The sequence below is a fragment of the Nycticebus coucang genome, chromosome 17 (assembly GCF_027406575.1).
Source record: "Nycticebus coucang isolate mNycCou1 chromosome 17, mNycCou1.pri, whole genome shotgun sequence".
In the NCBI taxonomy this organism is placed as follows: Eukaryota; Metazoa; Chordata; class Mammalia; order Primates; family Lorisidae; genus Nycticebus; species Nycticebus coucang.
The window spans coordinates 31,267,680-31,287,437 of NC_069796.1; the positions used below are offsets into that span (position 1 = coordinate 31,267,680).

General features: G+C 40.9%; 1 pseudogene; it reads right to left on the reverse strand.

Annotated features, from left to right (window-relative positions):
* Positions 1-14,987: 14,987 nt before the first annotated feature.
* On the reverse strand, positions 14,988-16,084 carry LOC128568434 (60S ribosomal protein L7-like; annotated as a pseudogene).
* Between the last annotated feature and the right edge of the window lie 3,674 nt (positions 16,085-19,758).

Below are 19,758 nucleotides of genomic sequence, written 5' to 3' on the forward strand. Positions count from 1 at the left end.
ACTCAGTTTTATCCTTCCTTGCCTATCGGAGGAAGGGTAATGTAGTACTTGGTGCTAGAAAGGGTCTGAAACTATTTCTTACAAGCCTGCTTCTAAAGGGCTGCCCTTATCCTGAGGAGCATAAACAGTAATACCTGATTCCAGTTTAGGTGGGATGCCATGAAATTTTCATTCTAGTTAATAGGGGTTTGCTTACTTGTTGGGTGTACCATTGCTGCAAAGGAGGGCTTATTATCATTCAGGTTCCTACTAGGGGTTTGCTCAAAAAGCTCATGGATGAATAGGACACTGTAGCATATCCAAGTGCAGGTGGCTAGTAAGCAATGTTTCCCCTGGAGGACGTTGCCTGGGAGTAGCCAGACGTGATTCTTTGAGGAGGAGCTTCCAAGCTGCCCTGCAGCTGCCTGCCCATGGCGTCCATTACCTGCATGCCCTTCACCATCTCCTCAGTCTGTTGTCATCTTGTTACCCTTCAAGGCTTGTTGGCATACATGTGCAGGAACTCAGCAAAGGCCCTGTCCCAGGCTAGCAACTCCTGGTAAGAGCCCATCTTGGAACTTCTGATGCTCCCTCCATCTGGGTAGGACAAGTCTATCCAGCCTGAAAAGATACTGATACCAAGTGAAACTGCCAATTATTGAAAGGATTGAGCCCCTCATGTTGGGGCTTCCTGTGCAGCAGGTCAACTCTGTGTCTTTAGATGTTTCAAGCACAATAGTTTGTTGCAAACAATCCCCTCCCATAGAGGTCCCACCAAACCCATTAAGGCAAACACACAGTCCCGTGCAAAACGTGTCCTCCTAAATGAGGATTCCCCCAAATCCACTAAGGCATCACACCCCTCACATGTAGAAAGGCCAACTGAGATTAATTTTGGGAAGAAGAGGTAATGGAAAGGACACTTTAGTAAAAATGACAACAATCTAATGAATTGCCTGAAAGAATTTGAAAAGAGCAAACCAATCTCAAACCCAGCAAAATAAATGACTAAGACCAGAACTAACAGAAATCAATGGAACAAAAAGGTGGCTCCCCGAAAAGATAAAACCCACAGACCTGCTAGATCAACCAGAAAAAGAAAAGAAAGGACCCTTGTAAGCTCAGTCAAAAATGATAAAGGAGATATTACAACTGATAACAAAGAAACACACGACATCCCTGAATACTACAACTCCTATGCACACAAATAGGAAAACATTGAAAACAGATGAATTCTGTTGGAAACAACCTGTCCAGGCTCCCTCAGAAAGAAGTAGAACTCCCAGACAGAACCAACACCAAGCAATGAAACTGAAGCTACAGTAAAAAACCTTACAGTGAAGAAAGTTTTGGACTAGATGGTTTCATAGCCAAACTACCAGAACAAAAAGAGGAAATGGCACCTATACTGTAGAAATTACTTCCATGACATCAAGGAAGGAATCCTCCTGGTTCATTCCATGAAGGCCTCATTACTCTGATACTAAAACTAGGAAAGGATGCAACAAAAAAGTGCAGACCAATATTCCCTATGAATATAGATGCAAAAACTCAACAAAATTCTAGCAAATTGAATTCAGCAGCACACCAGCAAACCACCATCAAGTGGGCTCCACTCCAGGTTCAACACTGGCAAATCTTCAAATGTGACCCCTCATGATGGGGGCGCCACTACCTGTGGCTCAAGGAGTAGGGTGCCAGTCCCCATATATTGGAGGTGGCAGGTTCAAACCCAGCCCTGGCCAAAAACTGCAAAAAGAAAAAAAAGAACAAAACACCACATGATAATAGGTACAGAGAAAACAATAAAGCTCAGCCCAAAACTCTAAACAAGGCTCCGTGCCCATAGCTGCAGCAGCATTGGCCACGTGCACTGGGGCTAGGGGGTTTGAACCCGGCCTGGGCCTACTAAACAACAAAATAGCCGGGTGTTATGGTGGGTGCCTGTAGTGCCAGCTTTAAGAGAGGTTGAGGCAAGAGAATTGCTTGAGCCCAAGAGTTTGAGGTTGCTGTGAGCTGTGATGCCATAGCACTGTACTGAGGATGACAGGGAAAATCTGTCTCAAAACAACAACAACAAAACAACAACCACTGAGCCACAGACGCCACCTAGGAATTTAGATTGTCTGCCATTTTCCTCCTTTGCTCATGGAGCACTGGAGCAAGTCACATTTGAATTTTCAGCAGACCCCTGCGATCTAGTTGCCAGAGATGTTTTAAACTCTCCCACCTGAGACAGGTGCTGACTGAGACAATTGATTTGGACCTCTTGGGTCAATGGCCCGAAGACTATCCAAGTGGTACCCTGGGTGTGTGGTTGTAGGAAGATTTGATTTTCCTTTTCCAATTGTTGCCTGTGGGGGCAGGGTGACTTAATAGCTGGTATTTCTCCACAGCTGAGACTTCAACCCAGAGGGACTGATTCACTAGGGTCAGACCAGCTGCAAACAAGACAGAGCCACTTAACCCCACCACACCAAGCAGGTCCCCAGTTTCTCAGGCCATAGCACTGTATGGGTCCTTGGCAAAGGTCCAGGGGAAAAGGTACAGACACCAGTCCCAGTGTTTGGGCAAAGGGCTGGTTAATCACTTCTCTTGGAGCCCTGAACCCAACTTTTCTTTATCCACTGATCTAGTCAAATGGTGTAAAATAATCATGGGGCGGAATCAGCAGAAATTCTGGTAACATGAATAACCAGAATAGATCAACCACCCCAAGGAAAGATATGGCAGATGTAACTGAAGATCCCATTCATAAACAGATGGCCGAGATGTCAGAAATTGAATTCAGATTTTGGATTGAAAACAAGATTAATAGAATGGAGGAAAAGTTGGAATTAGAAATTTGAGGAGCAATTTAAAGGTTGTCTCAAGAATTCAACGAATTCAATTCAATTTTAAAGACAAAATCACCAAAGATTTTGACACATTGAAGCAAGAATTTGTAGTCTTGAAAGATCCGAAAAATAGAATCCCTCAGTAACAGAGTAGAGCAAGCAGAAGAAAGGATTTCTGACATTGAAGACAAAGCTTTTGAATGCTTCCAAACTCTCACAGATGAAGAAAAATGGAGAACAAAAATGGATCATTCTCTCAGAGAGCTCTGGGATAAGTCAAAGAAGGCTAATATCTGCCTCATGGGAATCCCTGAAAGCAATGAAATGGCTTTGCAAGGCACAGAGACCCTTCTCCATGAAATTATGACAGAATTTTACAGACATGCCAAGAGATTCTGAAATTCAGATAGCAGACAGTTTCAGAACCCCAGGAAGACTCAACCCGAATAGGACATCCCCCAGGCACATCATAATTAACTTCACTAAAGTTAATATGAAGGAGAAAATTCTGAGAGCAGCCAGACATAAGAAAACCATAACCTACAAAGGGAAGAATATTAGAATGACTGCAGATCTCTTGCTGAGACCTTTCAAACCATAAGAGGGTGGTCATCGACTTTTAATCTCCTAAAACAAAATAACTTTCAACCCAGGATCTTGTATCCAGCTAAACTGAGTTTCATTTATCATGGAGAAATTAAATATTTTAATGACATTCACATGTTGAAGAAATTTGCCATAACTAAATAAGCTCTACAGGATATTCTCATATCTATCCTCCATAATGACCAGCCCAATCCTCTACCACAAAAGTAAACTCACTCAGAAACTTTCGATCAAACTCCAACTTCCACAGTCGTGAAAGGATTAAAAATGTCCACTGGACTTTTGCAAAACGTGATACCCAAAATTTTACCAGGATTATCAATATTCTCCATTAATGTGAACGGCTTAAATGGTCCTCTAAAGAAGCACAGGTTGGCTGACTGGATACAAAAACTCAGGCCAGATATCTGCTGCATAGAAGAATCTCATTTACCTTAAAAGATAAATATAGACCTAGGGTGAAAGGATGGTCGTCCATATTTCAGGCAAATGGAAATGAGAAAAAATCAGGTGTTGCAATTCTATTTGCAGATACAATAGGATTTAAACCAACAAAAGTAAGGAAGGATAAGAATGGTCACTTCATATTTGTTAAGGGTAATACTCAATATGATGAGGTTTCAATGATTAATATTTATGCACCCAACCAAAATGTACCTCAATTTATAAGAGAAACTCTAACAGACATGAGCAACTTGATTTCCTCCAGCTCCATAAAAGTCAGAGATTTTAACACTCCTTTGGCAGTGTTGGATAGATCTCCAACAAGAAGTTAAGCACAGAAATTTTAGATTTAAACCTAACCATCCAATATTTGGATTTAACAGACATCTACAGAACATTTCATCCCAACAAAACTGAATACACATACTTTTCATCAGCCCACGGAACAAACTTCAATATCGATCACATCCTAGGTCACAAGTCTAACCTCAGGAAATTTAAAGGACTAGAAATTATTCCTTGCATCTTCTCAGACCACCATGGAATAAAAGTTGAACTCAGTAACAATAGAAATCTGCATACTCATACAAAAACATTGAAGTTAAATAACCTTATGCTGAATGATAGCTGGGTCATAGATGAGATTAAGAAGGAAATTACCAAATTTTGGGAACAAAACGACAATAAAGACACAAATTATCAAAACCTCTGGGATACCGCAAAGACAGTCCTAAGAGGGAAATTTATAGCACTGCAAGCCTTCCTCAAGAGAATGGAAATGGAGGAAGTTAACAACTTAATGGGACATCTCAAGCAACTGGAAAAGGAAGAATATTCCAACCCCAAACTCAGTAGAAGAAAAGAAATAACCAAAATTAGAGCTGAATTAAATGAAATTGAAAACAAAAGAATTATAAAACAGATCAATAAATCAAAAAGTTGGTTTTTTGAAAAGGTCAATAAAATAGATAAACCTTTGGCTAACCTAACCAGGAAAAAAAGTAAAATCTCTAATTTCATCAATCAGAAATGAAAAACACGATATTACAGCAGACTCCTCAGAAATTCAAAAAATCTGCTAGCGGCCGGTGGCTCAGCGCTGCAGGTTGGAGGAGCACCTGGAGAGTTGCAACACACGATTGGACACTGCCAGACCTCCGGGAGAGCTGTGCCGCTACCCACGATCAGCATCTGCTTGGAACTCTGTAAGAGAGCTGCACTGTGACCCGCGACCTGCGATTGGCAGCCACCCGGACTTCGGTAAGAGCTGCTTCATGACCCGGGCCCTGAGCCTTCTGGGCGTCTGCACACCCTGAACAGGAACTCTGGGAGCTGCACAACCCCGAGTCCTCCCTCCTGTACCCTTTCTACATCCACACTGGCCAGCTCATCTGGCCAGGGTATCTGGTTGCCGTGTGCCCTCCGGAGCCCTTCTCCTGGTCAGAGACTGCTGAGCCTTGGGCCCTCTGTGACAAATTCACCAAGCGCCAGGCACTCCCAGAACTGTGTGCACCACACCCTGCCCTGTTGCTGGATCTGGGTATGTCAAATTCCAGAGCTGCTCCCACAACCACAACTCCCTGCCTGGGGCTGCCCCAGAGGAACTACACAGGGTCACTTCCCAGAAAGATCCAGCAACAATAGAGTGATCCCGCTTTGGTCTAATCTTGGAGATACACCTCCCCAACTCTGAGGATGGTCAGAGGCAATAGTGAAAAACAAACATGAGGCAAAATCAATCGAAATTCTCTGGGAATATGAATAATCAGAGTAGATTAACTCCCCCAAGGAACAATGGAGCAGACACAGCACAAGATGCCATGCACAAACAAATAGCTGAGATGTCAGAAATCAAATTCAGAATCTGGATAGCAAATAAGATTGAATTAGAATTCCAAGCAGTAACTCAAAAGATGTCTCAAGAATTCAATGAATTGAAAGACCAAATGACCAAAGATTTTGACGCATTGAGACAAGAAGTTGCAGCCCTCAAAGATCTGAGAAACACAGTAGAATCCCCCAAAACAGAATGGAGCAAGCAGAAGAAAGGATTTCTGACATTGAAGACAAAGCTTTTGAACACTCCCAAACTCTCAGAAAAGAAGAGAAATGGAGGGCAAAAACAGATCACTCTCTCAGAGAGCTCTGGGATAATTCAAAGAAAACTAATGTTTGTCTTACAGGGATCCCCAAAAGCGATGAAGTGGCTTTACAAGGCACAGAGTCTCTTCTCCATGAGATTATGAAGGAGAACTTGCCAGACATGCCAAGAGATTCTGAAATTCAGATAGCAGATAGTTTCAGAACTTTAGCATGTCTCAACGTGAATAAGACATCCCCAGACACATCATAATCAATTTCACTAAAGTTAATATGAAGGAGAAAATTCTGAAAGCAGCCAGATGAAAGAAAACCATCACCTCCAAGGGCAAGAATATTAGCACAACTGCAGATCTCTCTGCTGAAACTTTTCAAGCTAGAAGAGGATGGTCATTGACTTTTAATCTCCTAAAACAAAATAACTTTCAACCCAGGATCCTGTACCCAGCTAAACTGAGTTTTATTTATGATGGAGAAATTAAATACTTTAATGACATTCACATGTTGAAGAAATTTGCCATAACTAAACCAGCTCTCCAGGATATTCTCAGACCTATCCTCCATGAAGACCAGCATTATCCTCCACCACTAAAGTAAACCCACCCACAAAATTTTGATCAAATTCCAACTTCCACAGTTGCAAAAGGATTAAAAATGTCCACCGGACTCTTGAAAGGCTTATCAATATTCTAAATTAAAGTGAATGGTTTAAATTGTCCTCTAAAGAGGCACAAGTTGGCTGACTGGATACAAAAACTCAAGCCAGATATCTGCTGCATACAAGAATCTCATCTTACATTAAAAGACAAATATAGAGTCAAGGCAAAGGGATGGTCATCTATACTCCAGGCAAATGGAAAGCAGAAAAAAGCAGGCATCACAATCATTTTCACAGATGCAATAGGCTTTATACCAACTGAAATAAGGAAGGATAAGGAGGGAATCTTCATATTTATTAAAGATAATACACAGTATGATGAGATTTCAATTATTAATATTTATGCATCCAACCAGAATGTAACTCAATTTATAAGAGAAACTCTAACAGACATGAGCAACTTGATTTCCTCCAGTTCCATAGTAGTTGGAGATTTTAACACCCCTTTAGCAGTGCTGGATAGATCCTCCAAAAAGAAGCTAAGCAAAGAAATTTTAGATTTAAGCTTAACCATTCAATATCCTTAACAGACATCTACAAAACATTTCATCTCAACAAAACTGAATAGACATTCTTCTTATCAGCCTAAGGAACATAGTCCAAAATTGACTACATCCTAGGCAACAAATCTAACCTCAGCAAATTTAAAAGAATTGAAATTATTCCTTGCATCTTCTCAGACCATCATGGAATAAAAGTTGAACTCAATAACAACAGGAATCTGCATACCCATTAAAAAAACATGGAATCTAAACAACCTTATGTTGAAGGATAGATGGGTTATAGATGAGATTAAGAAGGAAGTCACCAAGTTTTTGGAACAAAACAACAATGAACACACAAATTATCAGAACCTCTGGGATACTGCAAAAGCAGTCCTAAGAGAGAAATTTATAGCACTGCAAGCCTTCCTCAAGAAAATGGAAAGAGAGGAAGTTAATAACTTAATGGGACATCTCAAGCAACTGGAGAAGGAAGAACACTCCAACCCCAAACCCAGCAGAAGAAAAGAAATAACCAAAATTAGAGCAGAATTAAATGAAATTGGAAACAAAAGAATTATACAACAGATCAATAAATCCAAAAGTTGTTTTTTCAAAAGATCAATAAAATAGATAAACCTTTGGCCAACCCAACCAGGGAAAAAAGAGTAAAATCTCTAATGTCATCAATCAGAAATGGTAAAGATGAAATAACAACAGACCCTCAGAAATTAAAAAAATCCTTAATGAATATTACAAGAAACTTTACTCTCAGAAATATGAAAATCTGAAAGAAATTGACCAATACCTGGAAGTACGCCACCGACCACTTAGCCAGAATTAAATGGAAATGTTGAAGAGGCCTATATCAAGTTCTGAAATAGCATCAACTATACAAAATATCCCTAAAAAGAAAAGCTCAGGACCAGATGGCTTTACATCAGAATTCTACCAAACCTTTAAAGAAGAACTAGTACCTATATTACTAACCCTCTTCCAAATATAGAGAAAGAAGGAATACTACACAGCACATTCTACGAAGCAAACATCACCTTGATCCCTAAACCAGGGAAAGACCCAACAAGAAATGAAAATTATAGACCAATATCACTAATGAATATTGATGCAAAAATACTCAATAAGATCCTAACAAACAGAATCCAACAACACATCAAAAAAATACACCATGACCAAGTGGGATTTATCCCAGGGTCTCAAGGCTGGTTCAATATATGTAATTCTATAAATGTAATTCAGCACGTAAACAAACTAAAAAATAAAGACCATATGATTCTCTCAATTGTTGCAGAAAAAGCTTTTGACAATATCCAGCATCCCTTCATGATCAGAACACTTAAGAAAATTGGTATAGAAGGGACATTTCTTAAACTGATAGGGACCATCTACAGCAAATCCACAGCCAATATTGTATTGAATGGATTTAGACCATTTCTCTTTTTTTTGTAGAGACAGAGTCTCACTTTATGGCCCTTGGTAGAGTGCTGTGGCCTCACACAGCTCACAGCAACCTCCAACTCCTGGGCTTAAGTGATTCTCTTGCCTCAGCCTCCCAAGTAGCTGGGACTACAGGCGCCTGCCACAATGCTATTGAATGGATTTAAATTGAAATCATTTCCACTTAGATCAAGAACCAGGCAAGGTTGAGCATTGTTTCCATTGCTCTTTAACATTGTAATGGAAGTTTTAGCCACTGCAATTAGGGAAGAAAAGGCAATCAAGGGTATCCACATAGGGTCAGAAGAGATCAAACTTTCACTCTTCGCAGATGACATGATTGTATATCTGGGAAACACTAGGGATTCTACTACAAAACTTTTAGAAGTGATCAAGGAATACAGCAATGTCTCAGGCTACAAAATCAACACCCATTAATCTGTAGCGTTTATATATACCAACAATAGCCAAGCTGAAAAAACAGTCAAGGACTCTATTCCTTTCACAGTAGTGCCAAAGAAGATGAAATATTTGGGAGTTTATCAAACAAGGGATGTTAAAGATCTAAAGAAGTATGAAACTTTAAGAAAAGAAATAGCTGAAAATGTTAACAAATGGAAAAACATACCATGCTCATGGTTGGGAAGAATCAACATTGTTAAAATGTCTATACTACTCAAAGCAATATAAAATTTTAATGCAATTCCTATTAAAGCTCCATTGTCATATTTTAAAGATCTTGAATAATACTTCGTTTTATATGGAATCAGAAAAAATCTCGAATAGCCAAAACATTACTCGGAAATAAAAACAAAGCAGGAGGAATCACACTACCAGACCTGAGACTGTACTATAAATTGATAGTGATCAAAACAGCATGATACTGGCACAAAAACAGAGAAGTAGATGTCTGAAACAGAATAGAGAACCAAGAGATGAATCTAGCTACTTACCATTATTTGATCTTTAACAAGCAAATTAAAAACATTCAGTGGGGAAAAGATTCCCTATTTAACAAATGGTGCTGGGTGAACTGGCTGGTGATCTGTAAAAGACTGAAACTGTACCCACACCTTTCACCATTAACTAAGATAGACTTTCACTGTATAAAAGATTTTAAATTAAGACATGAAACTATAAAAATACTTGAAGAAAGTACAGGGAAAACTCTTGAAATAATCGGCTTGGGTGAGTATTTTATGAGGAGGACTCCCCAGGCAATTGAAGTAGTATCAAAAATACATTACTGGGACCTGATCAAACTAAAATGCTTCTGCACAGCCAAGAACATAGTAAGTAAAGCAAGCAGACAGCCCTCAGAATGGGAAAAAATATTTGCAGACTATACCTCTGATAAAGGTTTAATAACCAGAATCCACAGAGAATTCAAATATATTAGCAAGAAAAGAACAAGTGATCCCATCTCAGGGTGGGCAAAGGACTTCAAGAGAAACTTCTCTAAAGAAGACAGACACACGGTCTACAAACACATGAAAAAAAGCTCATCATCCTTAATCATCAGAGAAATGCAAATCAAAACTACTTTGACATATCACCTAACCCCAGTAAGAGTAGACCACATAACAAAATCCCAAAACCAGAGATGTTGGCATGGATGTGGAGAAAAGGGCACACTTCTACACTGCTGGTGGGAATGCATACTAATATGTTCCTTTTGGAAGGATATTTGGAGAATACTTAGAGATCTAAAAGTAGACCTGCCATTCGATCCTATAATTCCTTTACTAGGTATATACCCAGAAGACCAAGACTCACAATATAACAAAGACATCTGTACCAGAATGTTTACTGTAGCCCAATTCATAATTGCTAAGTCATGGAAGAAGCCCAGGTGCCCATTGACCCACAAATTGACTAGCAAATTGTGGTACATGTATACCATGGAATATTATGCAGCCTTAAAGAAAGATGGAGACTTTACCTCTTTCATGTTTACATGGATGGAGCTGGAACATATTCTGCTTAGCAAAGTATCTCAAGAATGGAAGAAAAGGTATCCAATGTACTCAGCCCTACTATGAAGCTCATTTATGGCTTTCATATGAAGGCTATGACCCAACTATAGCACAAGAATATGGGGAAAGGGCAAGGGAGGGAAAGGGAGGGGGGAGGTTAGGGTGGAGGGACGGTGATAGGTGGGGTCACACCTACGGTGCATCTTAGAATGGGTACAGGTGAAACCTACTAAGTGCAGAATAGAAATGTCTACATACAATTACTAAGAAAATGCCATGAAGGCTGTGTTGAACAGTTTGATGAGAATATTTCAGATTGTATATGTATATTGTATTTCAGATTGTATTTCAGCACATTGTACCCCTTGATTGCACCAATATACACAGCTATGATCTAACAACAACAACAAAAATAAATAAAAGAAATTGAAAAAATCCTTAATGAATATTACAATAAACTTTATTCTCAGAAATATGAAAATCTGAAGGAAATTGACCAATACTTAGAAGCATGTCACCTTCCAAGACTTAGCCAGAATCAAGTGGAAATGTTGAACAGGTTCTGAAAGAACCATATGAAATCTCCCTAAAAAGAAAAGCCTGGGACTAGATGGCTTCACGTCAGTATTCTACCAAACGTTTAAAGAGGAACTAGTACCTATATTACTCAACTTGTTCCAAAGTATAGAAAAAGAAGGAAGACTACCCAACACGTTTTATGAAGCAAACATCACCCTGATCCCCAAACCAGGAAAAGACCCAACAAGAAAAGAAAATTATAGACCAATATCACTAATGAATATTGATGCAAAAAAATTCAACAAGATCCTAATGAACAGAATCCAGTAACACATCAAACAAATTATACATTATGACCAAGTCGGTTTTACCCCAGGGTCTCAAGGCTGGTTCAATATATGTAAATCTATAAGTATAATTCAGCACATAAACAAATTAAAAACCAAAGACCATATGATTCTCTCAATTGATGCAGAAAAAGCTTTTGACAATATCCAGCATCCCTTCATGATAAGAACACTTAAGAAAATTGGTATAGAAGGGATATTTCTTAAACTGATAGAGGCCATCTACAGCAAACCCACAGCCAATATCATATTGAATGGAATTAAATTGGAATCATTTCTGCTCAGATCAGGAACCAGACAAGGCTGCCCATTGTCTCCGCTGCTCTTTCACATTGTAATGGAAGTTTTAGCCATTGCAAATAGGGAAGAAAAGGTGATCAAGGGTATCCATATAGGGTCAGAAGAGATGAAACTTTCACTCTTCGCAGATGATATGATTGTATATCTGGAAAACACCAGGGATTCTACCACAAAACTCCTAGAAGTGATCAAGGAATACAGCAGCGTCTCAGGTTACAAAATCAACATTCATAAATTGGTAGCCTTTATATATACCAACAATAGTCAAGCTGAAAAAACAGTTAAGGACTCTATTCCATTCACAGTAGTGCCAAAGAAGATGAACTATTTGGGAGTTTATCTAACAAAGGATGTGAAAGATCTCTATAAAAAGAACTATGAAACTCTAAGAAAAGAAATAGCTGAAAATGTTAACAAATGGAAAAACATACCATGCTGATGGGGGGGAAGAAAGTTAAATTGTTAAAATGTCCATACTACCCAAAGCAATATACAATTTTAATGAAATCCCTATTAAAGCTCCACTATCATACTTTAAAGATCTTGAAAAAATAATACTTCATTTTATATGGAATTAGAAAAAACCTCGAATAGCCAAGACATTACTCAGGAATAATAACAAAGCAGGAGGAATTAGGCTACCAGACCTCAGACTATACTATAAATCGAGTGATCAAAACAGCATGGTACTGGCACAAAAACAGAGAAGTAGATGTATGGAACAGAATAGAGAACCAAGAGATGAATCCAGCTACTTAATTAAGTGGGGAAAAGATTCCTTTTTTAACAAATGGTGCTGGATGAACTGGCTGGTGACCTGTAGAAGATTGAAACTGGACCCACACCTTTCACCATTAACTAAAATAGACTCTCACTGGATTAAAGATTTAAACTTAAGACATGAAACTAAAAATACTAGAAGAAAGTGCAGGGAAAACTCTTGAAGAAATTGGTCTGGGCAAATATTTTATGAGGTGGACTCCCCCCAGCAATTGAAGCAGCTTCAAAAATACACTACTTGGACCTGATCAAACTAAAAGCTTCTGCACAGCCAAGAACAAAGTAAGTAAAGCAAGCAGACAGCCCTCTGACAAAGGTTTAATAACTAGTATCCACAGAGAACTCAAATGTATTAGCAAGAAAAGAAGAAGTGATCCCATCTCAGGCTGGGCAAGGGACTTGAAGAGAAACTTCTCTGAAGAAGACAGGTGCACGGCCTACAGACATATGAAAAACATGCTCATCATCCTTAATCATCAGAGAAATGTAAATCAAACTACTTTGAGAAACTCAAAGGTCCAGTAAGATTAGCCCATATCACAAAATCCCAAGACCAGAGATGTTGGCATGGATGTGGAGAAAATGGAACACTTCCACACTGCTGTTGGGAATGCAAATTAATACATTCCTTTTGGAAAGATGTTTTGGAGAACACTTAGAGATCTAAAAATAGACCTGCCATTCCATCCTACAATTCCTCTACTAGGTATATACCCAGAAGACCAAAAATCACATTATAACAAAGATGTTTGTATCAGAATGTTTATTGCAGCCCAATTCATAATTGCTAAGTCTTGGAAAAAGCCCACCTGCCCATCAATCCACGAATGGATTAATGAATTGTGGTATATTACACCATGGAATATTATGCAGCCTTAAAGAAAGATGTATCACAACATAATATTCACACAAACTGTAGCAAAAGCAGGGAAGAAAAGAAAACTGGGATAGAACACCATATCCATGAAAAGCAGGAGAAAGGCACATTGAATTAAAATGCAGCTTATGAACAAAGCCATTCCTTTAATAAAAATTATACTGAAGATATTTTTCTTACAACACCACCAGAGTTACAGGAAACCATTCGAGATGAAAAAATAAGACTTAACCAGTTGCTGAAAGAAAAAGAATCAGCTCTTGAAGAAATGCATAAGATGATGCACCAAAAATAATAAAATCTTGTATATGTAAAGAAAAAATATAGAAAGAAAGATAGAGACTTTACCTCTTTCATGTTTACATGGATGGAGCTGGAACATATTCTTCTTAGTAAACTATCTCAAGAATGGAAGAAAAAGTATCCAATGTACTCAGCCCTACTATGAAACTAACTTATGGCTTTCATATGAAAGCTATAACCCAGTTATAACCTAAGAATATGGGGAGGGGCAAAGGGAAGGGAGGGGAGGGGGGAGGATGGGTGGAGGGACGGTGATTGGTGGGATTGCACCTGAGGTGCATTTTACAAGGGTACGTGTGAAACTTACTAAATGTAGAATATAAATGTCTTAACACAATAACTAAGACAATGCCAGGAAGGCTATGTTAACCAGTGTGATGAAAATATGTCAAATGGTCTATAAAGCCAGTGTAAGAAGTGTGGCAAGCATCAGCCTCACAGAGTGACCCAGTGTAAGAAGGGCAAGGATTCCTTATATGCCCAAGGAAAGAGGCACTATGATTGAAAGCGGAATGGCTATGGTGGGCAGACAAAGCCAGTTTTCTGGAAGAAGGCTAAAACCACAAAGATTGTGCTAAGGCTGGAATGTGTGGAGCCTAACTGCAGATCCAAGAGGATGCTGGCCACTAAGAGATGCAAGCATTTTAAACTGGGAGGAGATAAGGAAAGAAAGGGCCAAGTGATCCAGTTCTAAACTGAGACTTTTTGTCTTTTTGAGGGGAAAATGTTGAAGCTATAAAAAAATTACCTGTAGGCAAATAAATACGATGATATTAAATATATATATACTGGTCTATTACTTAGACTCAGTGAATACTTGGGAAAGAAAAAGCTAGCAACACTTGGAAGACCATCTTAGTGGCTCAGTTTCTAGGATATGAATCCTCGCAAAGCCTTTCTAAGGATAAACTGAGTTAGTAGGTGTTTTAGGAAATAAGGGCCCCCACGATAGGGTATCTTTTGGCAGTGTGATGGGGGAAGGTTTCTAAGACCCATGTGGATTGCCATGAGGAGCCAGTGGGCTGCATAGGATAAGAAAATTGAGAGGCCCATGTAGTGGTAAGGGAGGCCCCAGGCTGAGTGAAGTGCCTTTCCTCAGTGACTAGCCCTGTCTTTTGTCTTCTACATTTCAAAACTGAAGGATGGACTCCGCCTCCTAAAACTTTACAACTGCTTTCCTGCAGCCTGGCATGAGGCATGGAATGGGAGGAGGTGCTAAATGAATGCTTGAATACAGAGATGCAGTATTTTCTTTCTTTCTTAATTTGAAAGCAGTCACTGTTTATTAACTGACCAGATTACAAAAATAATCAGGGCAGATACCTTAGTTCATTCTTCTAATAAGCCTATTGGTTTGGTCTTTCCTGTTAACAGCATTTCCACCTTCTTAAGTGGGTTGTCTTTTTTTCCTTCCACCTCGTGGAGACGATAACTTGAAGGGCCACAGAAGTTATTTGCTTCTTTGAAGCATTTTCCAACAGTATAGATTTCATGAATCAGATCTTGTATGCAGATGATGCCATATTTACCAAGAGATGGAGCAATCAAACTGTTAGTTAATGCAATTTGTTCCTTATTGATTTTGCCATAACCATGTTTGTAGATTAGCTCATTTACTGACTTCAGATTTGGGTACCCCCATGCAATATACAGTTCTACAATCTTCAGCATGTTAATCAAAGCCTGTTGAGCTTAACAGAAGTTCCATTGAAGATCTGGCAAAGGCAAAGAAACTGCAACACCTGGCGGACCTTTGGACTCCCACCATTGATCCCTCTGATCCTGACGGCAAATGCCAATTTGGGTTCTGTAGGTACACAGAAGTTGCCAGCCATCCGAATCTCAGTTTTGTACATCTGCCTATATTCCTTATGATAATGCTTAGCTCGTGCTTTCGTTTCTTTCTTTTTTTTTCTTTCCTTTTCTTTTCTTTTTCTCTTCCCTTCCCCTCCTCCTTCCCTTCCCTTCTTCCTTTCCCTTCCCTTTTCCTCTTCCCTTTTCCTCTTCTTTTGTCCTTTCTCCCTCCCTCCCTCCTTTCTTCCCTCCCTGCCTTCCTTCTTTCCTTTTCCCTCCCTCCTTCCTTTTTCTTCTCTTTCCTTCCTTCTCCTTCCTTCTCTCTCTTTCTTCTTTTCTTTCTTTCCTTCCTTTCTCAGAATCTCAAGCTGTTACCCTGGGTAGAGTGCCATGGCATCATAGCTCATAGCAACCTCCAACTTGGGCTCAAGTGATTCTCTTGCCTCAGTTTTTCTATTTTAGTAGAGATGGGGTCTCGCTTTTGCTCAGGGTGATCTGGAACTTGTAAGCTCAAGTAATCCACCTGCCTCAGTCTCCCATAGGGCTAGAATTACAGGCATGATCCACCGTGCCCAGCCAATGTGTAGCTTTTTCATAGATAAGTTTCGTTCTTCCCTTTCGAAGCATCTTTTGGGTACACTTCTTTCTCAGACGTTTGATCTTCAGCTCTGTGAAATTCCTTCCCTTTTTTTTTTTTTTTTTGCAGTTTTTTTTTTGGCCGGGGCTGGTGCCCTACTCCTTTGAGTCACAGGCGCTGCCCCAAATTCCTTCGCTTTTTCTTAAGGGTTTCTGGCACAGCAGGAACCTTCTTCTCTTCCATGGTTCCAGCCAGAAAAGTGAGAGATGCAATATTTTCTTTCTTTCTTTTTTTTTTTTTGTCGAGACAGAGTCTCACTTTGTTGCCCTCGGTAGAGTGTCGTGGCATCACAGCTCACAGAAACCTTCAACTCCTGGGCTTAGGTGATTCTCTTGCCTCAGCCTCCCAAGTAGCTGGGACTAGGGGCACCCAACACAATGCCCGGTTATATTTTTGTTGAAGTTTGGCTGGGATTGGGTTTAAATCCGCCACCCTTGGTATATGGGGCTGGGGCCCTGCCCACTGAGTCACAGGCGCTGCCCAAGAGATGCAATATTTTCAATTAAGCAAAAACCAGAAGAGTAGAGCTCTTTTATTTTGGATTAATATAGGGTATATACAATTGGGTTACATTATTTGCCTTTGTTGGGTAGCATCTGAGTTTTAGTTGAGTCTTTCACCTAGGAGGTGTGCCATGTACAGCTACATTGTGCCTGTTAGCTGACTGGAACTCTTCTTATCTAACTCTCTTATTTTCTCGATGAGGAAAGGGTCAAAAGCAAATTTCAGAAAGGAGATGGATGACAGAGTCTCATTATGTCTCCCTCGGTAGAGTGCCATGGTGTCACAGCTGACAGCAACCTCTAACTCTTGGGTAATTCTCTTGCCTCAGCCTCCCAAGTAGCTGTGACTACAGGTGCCCGCCAAAATGCCTGGCTAATTTTTTTTTTGCAGTTGTCATCGTTGGTTTTAGCTGGCTTGGGTGGGGTTCGAACCCACCAGCCTGGGTGCATGTGGCCGGTGCCCTACCCACTGAGCTACGGGCGCTGCCCTAGAGTCAGGAATTCTTGCACGAGCTTTTCCAAAGAGTATTAATCTTCTGGAAAGTTGTGTGGCTACAACCTGGGCCCTTGCCTACCAGAAATTCGCCCTGAATAGAGCATTGTTTGGAGTAACACTGCTGACTCTCCAGCTAGTTCTTACTTGGTCTTGTGTGCGCTGCAGTGTTGATATTGCCACATGGGGGCGGCGTCACTCTTCCTTTGCCTTGTCTGGCCTGCTGGTTCAGACATAGTTCAGATTTGACGGAAAGTCCCCAAAGTTTGGAGAGCACAGCAACCTTTTCTCTTTTAGGGTTCCTTAAAAGCAAAATAGATACAGTTTACCAGAAGCCTGTTAGAAAGTAGGGCTTTTGCTATTAATCCCTTTGGTGCGCACCACCCAAAGTGTGGCATTACTAGTTCTAAAAGAACAATCTTGGACTGACTCCAGACTTGGCAAGATATCCAGCCCAGTGCCTCTCAAACTCACCTGCAGATCTTGTTAAAATGCAGGTTCTGATTCAGGAGGTTAGAGTGCAGCTGAAGGAGATATAATTTCAACAAGTTCCCAGGTGGTACTGGTCATGGACTGAACTTTGACTAGAAAAGACTCATGTGGAGGAACCTCAGTTTCTTCCTGTGACATTGAGATAACACCAGTCCCTCTATCATGTGAGACAACGTATGCAGAAGTTGTCCATCATCTCATGTAACAAAGTTTTTTTTTTTTTTTGAGACGGAGTCTCACTTTGTTGCCCTTCGAAGTGTGCTGTGGTGTTATAGCTCACAGTAACCTCAAACTCTTGGGCTCACGTGATCCTCTTGCCTTAGCCTCCCAAGTAGCTGAGACTATAGGCACCTGCCACAATGCCTGTCTATTTTTAGAGACAGGATCTTGATCTTGCTCAGGCTGATGTCCAACTCCTGAGCGCTGCCCATCTCAGCTTCCCTAACAAAGGTATTGTTAACACCTGGCCTGTACCTTGCCGTTTGAAGTGCTTAGAGTAGCTGACCCAGACATCAGGTGTCCGAGTTACCACAGATTCTTGGGCTACAGAGGAACTTTTTTTCTTGCCCTTAGCTAGCCAGGAGCCCAGGCTCTGGAGGAATGGTGTTGAAGGGCAAACTAAGGAGCAGAGATGTTCTGCCCTCCCAGTGTGGCATCAAGTGTTGTTTCCTGCCTCTGGACTGACACATGAATCCATCCTGTCTGGTGCTGGAGGTCCCACTGTCCCTTTAACTGGAGCCACGCCTTTTGACTCAGTCTCAAGTCCTCCCATTAGTAGCCCCTAAAAGGGACAGGGACAAGACACTGATCTCTGCCCCGCTATGGGTCTCTAGCTATGGATAGAGACTCCCCCAAAGCAGCTATTTGCCTATCTGAATTCTGAGCATCTGTGCAGAGGAGTCAAAGCCTCAGAATGCCTGGGTTCCATGTGAGCTTCCTGATACCCAGTTTAGTTGCCTTTCCTTGCCTCAAGGTCGAGAGGCCAGTTCTGAGTGGCAGGAAGGAGATGAGGTTTGCTAGTATATGAGAGTTCCCAGCCTTCTCCCCCACACCTCTTTAAAGAGTCTTCCCTCCTGGCACTGACTAGCTTGTTTTCCAGATGTCTGTCATGTCCGGTCAGGGGAATGGGCAGCAGAGGCAAAACTGGAGAAGCAGAGCGAAAGGGGTGGGAGAAGCTGGCTGTGGATCTCCTTTGAGGTGAAGCAGTGGCTCCAGGGTTCATCTGAACTGAGAAGGGGTGGCTTGTTACGTGGTTCCTGGGCTCCCCATAGGTTCCCTCACTCAGCGGGCCTGCAGTGGGGCCCTGGAATCTTCATTTCTAATAAGTTCCCAGGTGAGGACGATGCCTTCGTTCTGGGGATGGAGAATCCAGGGAATGGGTAAAGAAGAAATAATGGGGGCAACCAGGTCTGTTTGGGGCAGGTCTGGACGACTGCAGTGAGGCCCGTGTTCTTGCAGGAGTAGGAGACACAGGGGTTTGGGGGTCATTAAATGAAGCGCCTATCTGGGAGCAGGGGGAGAAAAAATAATTGTTTGCCTTGATTTTTTTTTGAAGTTGACAATAAAATTGATTTAAAAAATTCAAGTCTATATTTAGTGACTTTCCAGAGGCACTTTCAGCCATTAGATTAATAGTTAAGAAATTTTTCTACTTTCATGAATAAACCAAAGTTCTTCAATGGAAAAAAAAAAAAAAGAAATAATGGGGGCAGTTGATTCACATAAACAGCTGAAGGCACCAGTGGTTGTGGGCAGATGGAAAGGGTGAGGTGAGGAAGAGGGAAGGAGGAGAAGAAAAGGCAAAGTTGAAGAAATGCTAAGGAAAGTTTGGAATTTCTTTGAAACTCTTTCTGGCTCAGGACTTTGTGTCTCTTTGTACAGTGTCCAGTCCATCAGCTCCGGGTGACTGGGGCCCCATGAACTTTACCCAGTGTGTGGAGGGTCTGTTTCCTGGGCCCTGGCCTCGGGCTTATCTCTGTGGGGCTTCTTACTCTCTGGCCTCCCTGGGTAGATAACTCTGTGACTTCATCCCTTATGTGTGGGTCTTTCTCCTGGCCAGGTAGAACTCCTCTCCAGGGCAAGAAGCATTTGCTGAGTTGAGGTCCCTTCTCTAATTGAGGCCCCAGGCTCCAGAGCCTAGCTTCAGGCATGCACTCCTGTCTGCCCCTTCCTCACG